Source organism: Aethalodelphis obliquidens, unplaced genomic scaffold (genome assembly GCF_003676395.1).
Source record: "Aethalodelphis obliquidens isolate GAN/ISIS:26980383/991018 unplaced genomic scaffold, ASM367639v1 scaffold17, whole genome shotgun sequence".
Classification (NCBI taxonomy): domain Eukaryota; kingdom Metazoa; phylum Chordata; class Mammalia; order Artiodactyla; family Delphinidae; genus Aethalodelphis; species Aethalodelphis obliquidens.
Window position 1 is genome coordinate 32,099,591 of NW_020837961.1, and position 8,123 is coordinate 32,107,713.

Sequence of the window (8,123 nt, forward strand, 5' to 3'; positions counted from 1 at the left end):
CATAATAGTTGGGATAACACAGCCAATGTGTTAAAGAGGGAGAGACATTCCCTTATGTCAAGAGGCTGGATTCATCTCTTCCCAAAATTATTTAGACTACTTTATATGATATGATCCCACACTCAACTCAATGACTATCTACCACTGATGGGAAACTTAAGTAGCTAAAATTGTCTGAGTCTGCAAGAGGCAAAATCTGGTCAACATGTAACAACACATTTCATTGAAGTCCTCCGTTCTCTCAGATGGAAACAACTGTTGGTGGGCCACAGGCCCAACAAGACCCCCATACACTCAGAGCCTAGACCATACGGGCTTTTACTCTAGACTGTTGCAACTTTTCAAGGGAGAAATCACTTTCCATACAGAAAATGGGCAACAAGAGGCTGTTTACATGTTGGTTTTCCTTCCTGACAAGCAAAGAGACACCTGACCTAACGAGGTGCTGTCCAGGTTTTACTCAAAAAATTGCCACCAAATGGATCTGAGCATGAATGGAAAAAGCTTTCAGAAAGTAAGAATGGGCTTATGGGAGATGGGAGGACAGAATCTTGCCACAGGTCCTTTTCTGGACGGTGATGTGCTTTGACCCTGTGGGTTATTGCTCAGTGTTTAGTCCATCATGGTATCAGGACAACTTGAACCCCACTGGGAGAGAGGCAGGCCAAGATGCACTAAAGTTAACAAAAGATGCTTGAAAGGCAGTAAAGGATCACAGTCCAAGAGAATGCATAAGAGCTTGGGGGCTTGTTTTTGTCCTCAGTGGTTTAGACTATTTTTCTTTCCCACTTCCAAATGGATATGCTGGGACTCAGGGAACGAGAGCAAAGTTTAAAAGTCCCAGGCCAGGTATAGGATTTTATTACATGTTTGGAGAGATGATGGATGCTCTTCATCATCTCTGCCTGAGCACAGGCAAGCGGCTATTTGATGGTGGTAGAGAGATTATTTCTATTGACCCAAATCAGGGAAGAGGTGATGCTGGATGTCTGGTATGCAGGCTTCTATTTAGGTCTGGTCTCAGTTGGGATGTGTCTACAATGCACACAGTTAAACGAGGGATTTGATTTTGGTGGGAGTACTAGGTTTTGTGTTTACTTTCCTTCTCCTGCACCCAACCAAGGAAAGGAGTTCTGATCAAAACAGATCTAGGTCAAGGCTATTTCTTGGTCCACAGGACAAGACTATGGAGCATTTGTGTAATTAGACAATGAGTTCAAGGTTTGGATTTCCAGTGGCCTCATTTTGGACTTTCCCTTCCTAGGAAGCCTGGCCTGCCCTAAAGAGGCTTGTGGTGGGAAGTCAGACCAGCTCTAGGCCCAGTAAGGAAACTTTTGCTTTCCCTTCATTTCCCTTGCACATTTCCTTCAACTAAGATTTGCTTGTTATCTGAGTTGTAAGATGAAGATGAGCCTTCATTGTGGGCTAGGGATCAGCCTTGACATGAATAGAAAAACTATCATGAGGTTTGGGGCAAAGCCCTCTGGGTAATGAGTGCCTTGGCCTGGTCTTCCTCTCTGAACATGCATTGTTCTCAGAAACATTGATTGAGGTGGCTGGGTGGAAGGATCATGGATCCCTAGCCATTATTCAAATGTTAACTTAACAAGACATGATTTATAAAGTAAATGCTTCCAGTGTCTCTTTTGAGGCTGCTCATATTGCTCCAATAAACTGCCTCACATCCTTTACTTGAGGCTGTAGGGACAAGATGGAACTATCTGGGATCTTAGACCCCCAAACTGTGAGAGGATAAGGTGATGTTCCCAGGTAGTCAAGTCACAAGATCGGCACTTTCTCTCTCTCCTGTTCACTCTCTTTTGTTAGATAATTAAGCTGTGAATTGGCACAGTTGTCCTGGAGTAGTGCAGTGAGTGTTAGCCTGGATTTCAGATGCTGTGCTCACCTCCTAGTTCTCTCTGATCAAAGCGCATGGCCATCCAGGTCTTTTCTTTACAAACTGAAGGGGATTAAGTGGGTAACCTCCAAGTTCCCTCCCACCAACACTGTGCTGAGATAACCAGGTGGAGAACTGAGGCAATTCTCATAGAAGATCAGTGACCAAAGACTTTTGTTTGAAATATAAACATTAGGGACTTCCCTGGTGGTCCAGTGGTAAAGAATCCACCTCCCAATGCACGGGACATGGGTTCAATCCCTGGTCAGGGAACTAAGATCCCACATGCTGCAGGGCAACTAAGCCCGCATGCCGCAACTACTGAGCTTGCACACCTCAACTAGAGAAAGAAAAACCCGCACGCCCAAACTAGAGAGAAACCCACGCGCTGCAACAAAGAGTCCACATGTCGCAATGGAAGATCCCGCATGCCTCAACGAAGATCCCGCATGTTGCAACTAAGACCCTACGCAGCCAAAAAAATAAAGAAAATAAATAAATAAACAAATAAAAAAATAGGAAAAGAAAGAAAAAAGACACCAGGTGTGAATAACAAATGGTGTAACTAAATTACTAAAAAAAAGGAAAAGAAAAATACAAACATTAGAGCACACACACACACACACACACACACACCCCTCTAATAGTTTAGTTTACAAAGTTAAGGTTTAGACTGCTCATTAGTTAAGTAATTGGAAAGGTCTCCTATCTGCTGTTAGCTGAGGCAAAGGCACTTTGGGAGTGTGTATGTATGTGTGTCTGTGTGTGTTTTACTTGAAATTGCTAGATAGTACTTTAATTCTTGACTTATTTTTGAAAATAAACACCATACCATCACAGACCTAGTATATGTTTTTATAATATTTTACAACATATTTATTTCATTTTCATGTTTTTCTCCAGAGGCATACTTTATTATTCTTCATATTAAATGCCTATTCATTGGTGTTCATCTACCCAATTCTTTGTTTCTCTTGAACACCTATTCTCATTACTGTGGTCTTATATTCAGCTCTCAGAGGGGCTAGTGACAGCGTGTGCTAATGGGACTCTGGGTCTGATCCCTGTACAGGGCTATTCTTTGGCCAGAACTTACGCCCTTTCTCCACCAGTGGTCACAAGTGAGCCCAGGAGAATGTGGGGGGCTCTACACAAATCCATGGCCACTGTCAGAAACAACAGTTTGCAGTGGGCTTTCCCCTTCTTGTGAGGGTCAGTAATAATGAGCTCATTGTTGTCAGGCTAAGAAGATAGCGTTTGCCAGCAAAAATCATTTGGCAGCCCCCAGTGGCAGAGTCACGTTCAGGGGGCTGGCAAGGGGACGCAGAGAGAGGCAGTATCTCTTAGTTCCACTGCCTGCTGACCTTCAGACCCATCCTGATGGCTTTCTAGGAACTGGACATAGAACAATGTTTCATGGCTAGTTTTACTGAACTGACGACTTCAGAGCCCCAGATACTCTTACAGAGCGATAGGCTAGCTATCCAGTGTTGACGACAAAACTGTTACCTCAGTTCTCTGCCTCAGTTAAAATTGCAATTTGACCTACGGAAAACTTAACTTAGTGGCTGGGCTAAAACTAAAAAAGTAAATATAAAAAAATCAATATACCAAAAAAAGGGAGGGGCAAAAAAGCCTCAAAATGGGACCTCTATTTTGCAGTTATGATTTATTATTACACTTTGTACTACTGCAATTTCTTGACTGAATAAAGTTCTCCCTTATTTATACGTGATGATTATTTGTATGTTACACCGTGAAACTATGAGTTTTCAAGTTTCCAGAGCTTTATTCCTTTCTGGGCAGGAGTTTCCTCGGACTCTCGGTCTAGAAATTTTCGGTGAGAAATTAGTAGAAGAATCTGTCATGGGGAAAAGCGTTCTGTTACCCTACCATTAAAATCTTTCCCAGAGAGAGAAAAGTAACACGCCCAAACTGGCGAATAAGGTTAAGTATTTTTAAAGCTGTGAAAATTTAGAGGTATGTGATTAGAAACAACTGCATTTCCCTGTTTTGCTGTATTGATTTTTTAGTTTAGAGACACACCATGAAACATATATGGTGTAGATAACCTGGCTGAGTACAAGTGCTTTTTAAAACTTTAATAAGTTTTAAACTTTTAAAATTTTAGTAAGCAGAGAATTTTTACATTTTGTTTGTCTTTGCATTCTCTGTGGAAATAACACCCAAACCTGAAACCCCAAAACATCGCCCTCAGTAAGATCTGCTGAGGATCTGGGCTGAACCTTTTTCACTGTTGAAAGTCTTTTATAACCTGGCTAGGCATTAGGCAGCTTTTAAATCTGGCAGGTCTCTGGGTTCCGTTAAGAGCTCATTTAAATCCTTTTTCACTTGAGCCTGACTTTTAACTAAGCCCTGGTGGATTTTAATTAGGATTTTTACAGAATGAGATGAGGATGGAAATTAGATTAATGTGAAGAAACAATGGAAGAGATAGCAAATTAGATAATTTACAACTCACATGTCTAGATTTTAGTGTAGTCATCAAATTGCTACTAACAAAGAAATGAATCATTAACCTGATAAAGTATGTCACAGATGATGAAATTAGGGCAGACTTTGGGAAACTCTAGTAACAGTAAAAACACGCATAGTTTTGTGACTCCGAAACAAATTGCCTGCATCCCCTGAAGCAAGGGTTAGTTGAAATAACTAAACTAATTAGATAAGAAATAATGAGTGAAAATAAAAGTCTAGGTCAGGTGAAGAAAAGCTATATATACAATCGGTATGTGATGTTTGTGTTAAAGTCTTTTAAGGTATGTGGGAAAGGAAAATGCAAATAAAGTCTGGTGCTACATAGACCAAGGCCAAAGTTTTCAAACTGTACAGTATTGTTTGGCGCAAAACATTCTCTTCCCTCAACTGCCTCCCCTCATTCCCAAACACAAAGCAAATGCTGTTTATCACCTTGGAGCTGGACTCATGTCAAAAGTCATTAATTCCACCCTGCTTGACAGCTGTTTTCAGAAATAATGACTGATTATTCATGCATAGTTCATTTCTCTGGTGGAACACTTAAAATTTTAAAAAAGGTCATATAGGAAAGTTGACTTTTCTTTCTCCTGGTGTTCTGTTCCACGAATTTGCCGCGTTTAGAGGTTTTTGTGTTAACAGCCCCCACTGTCAGATTACAGAACAGTTTCCTCACTGCTAGAAACTCCCTGTGCTTTCCCTCTCTGGTCACATCTTTCCTCCATCCAGCAGAAGACTTTTAAAGTTTTGGTGCAGAGTTGTGTTTCATGGAACCTGTCCCTAAGTCGTCACTTCTGGATCATTGGAGAAGTGTGTTCTCTCTTTTTCTCTCATCTTGGCAGTTTGCTCATATGATCAGTGCCTTTTCCTGAGTGTGTTATACAAGTGCCAAATGTCTCCCAAACTAAATGGCATTGGATTGAGTATGATCATCTGACCCAAAGGTCAGGTGTGCAGAAAATTTGCTGGAGTAGCATTTCTGATCACGGGATCTAGCCGGTTGGAAGTAGCGGTAGCCCAGGGAGGAACCTGAGATCTGGCATAGATGGATTTCAACCCAGGGAATCGAAGTGGGAAAAGGACACCCCAGACTGAGGAAGTGCATGAGCAAAGGATGAAGGTGGAAAAATTCAAGACACTGGGGAAAGCCATGACTGTCCACACAGCTGGCGTGAAAGCTACGTGGAGTGGGGGAGTGGAGAGTGAGACCCACAGAGATGCCAGAAGAAGGATTTTTATTAACTGATGGTGGGAGAACATTGACTCATTTCTGAGCTGGTACACATCTGAAATGTGCTTCCAGAAGAATCATTGTGCAGGACAAACCAGGCTTCAGGGACCTCCAGAAAAGGATCCCGATGATACCACAGCTGCTCCTTTCGATGCTCTGTAGCAAGGATAAGCTGGATGTTGGTATCCGAATATCATATGACATCCCTTATATGTGGAATCTAATTAAAAATGATACAATGAACTTATTTATAAAACAGAAACAGACTCACAGATCTCAAAATCAAACTTATGAATACCAAAGGGGAAATGTGGGGAGGAAGTGATAAATTGGGAGATTGGGATTGACATATACATACTACTATATATAAGATAGATAACTAATAAGGACCTACTGTGTATCACAGGGAACTCTACTCAATATTCTGTGGTGACCTATGTGGAAAATAATCTGAAAAAAATGGATATATGTATTGATATATGTATAACTGATTCACTCTGCTGTACACCTGAAACTAACATAACATTGTAAATCAACTAGACTCCAATAAAAATTAAAAAAAATAGTAGCTTGCATATTGTCCTTAACCATCCTTTGGTCACTTTAAAGTTTAGAATTAAAAAAAAGTCTCTAGATAGTGTTAAAGATACATACCAGGTGGTGTTTACCTGATTATCAGATTTAAGATTCCACTGTCTAGAATGAGAAAAACTATTATCTTCACAAGACTTATTCTTGTCTGAGTGGGCTACACATTGTACATATAAGAAAAGATAGCAAACTCATACCTCAGATCTGCAGGAACCCATTCATTCATTCATTCATTCATTCAAAAAGCATGCTTCAAGCACATGTGTTATGTGTAGCATGTGGGCTCTTGAAACCCAGTGTGCAGGTCAGGCTAGATAGCTCTCAGGAAACCATGGTCACCTCCTGACCATTTCAGCTTAAGCCAGCCTGGCTAGGCTGGTCAGCTTTCATCTTTTCAGTAACAGGGAACTTTCCACTATTATCAGTGTCTTTTGGGGCATTGATCCTTTTTATCTGCCTTCTTACATTTCTTAGATGCTTCCATCCTCCACTACCTGCTAATCTCAGGTTCCTGACCCAGATACTTGAACTCTGCCCCAGCTGGCCTTCTGCATGATCTGGCCTACCCAGCCCATCACTTGTATTGGTCCTTATTCTTACCTATGTCTGGGCTCTGATAGGCTTCCCTAGTGCTGACTTAAGACCTCCTTCTGACGTTACCTAACTGGGGCAGATTCCTGTTGTGAACCTGTGGTCTCATTTATTTCAGGCCACTGACTTGACCTTGGCCAGTGGCTTCAGGTTGCATCTTCCACCACTGTTCGCACTTTTCACTTTGCTAACATCACGTTGTATTCAGGTCTCTGTGCCCCACCTCACTCCAACAGAAGAATGCAACACCTGTTTTACTCAAATGGCACCAAGAGTTGGTTTTGGGCACATTCGGTTCAAGGAATAGTTTTTCATTCTAGTTTAGTTCCAGATGAATTATTAGAAGCCCAGATTTAGTTCTGCTTTAGATAGTTTCAAGAGACCTAAAACATAAAATAGAGACTTGGTTCAAAATTGGGTTAAAAATGTCTTCAGTTCTAGGGCCAGAAAATTAGAATGGTTTCTTCTAGTTTTAGACTCGTAATATTATCTGAGTTTCTGCTTGGGTTGGAGAGAAAATAGACACGATGGATGTGTTTGCTGTTATGACTAAGTAATGTGTCATCTGAGGGGCTGGACAAGTGTAAAAGTAAAATTGAATTTCTAGTGATTGACTGTGACACTGTGGGACAGAAATGTTTTACAAGCTGACAGTGCTAGAGCCAGGCACAGGAAGGCAGGGAAGACCCTAATGCGTGTGGTCTGACACCACAAACAACTGTTCTCCTTTGGGACAAAGAAGACAGTTAACCTTTGTTGTCCCACACAGGGAACTCAAGAAATCTGTGGAGCATATGTTTTTCTCATTTCTCTGAGGACGACCAAGAAGAGAGGGGCCTTGTTTAGGAAAACACCAAGGCTTGGATGCTAGGGTCAGATGGATGTCTTGAAAAGGCTACCATTCTTCCATGTGACATTCTCAAAACTGTTTCATGAGAGTTCTTGACACTCCCTCGACCCCAGAAGCACCCCTCACCCCTTGGCATGATTAAGCAGGCTTCTTTTCCCCTTTCTGAGAAAAGTGACTGTTCTGAGGGTCTCCTGATGGTTTTCGGGGAGCTTTGTCACTTTGGGTCTTCTTTCTACGAGTTGAGCTGTTCCGGGAGTATTCTGCAAATATGGCGTTGCGAGGAAAGCAGGGCTGTTTGCAGATGGATTTCTCCGTGTTCCCAGACACTGAGGACATCTCCACTCACTGGACACATGCGGCCACTCAAATGTCATCGTTTGTTTTGCTCGCATTTGGCCAACACACACAGTGATAGTACAGGGCCCAGCCCGACAAAGGCAGGTGCTCCCAGGAGGGCTGTAGGGGGT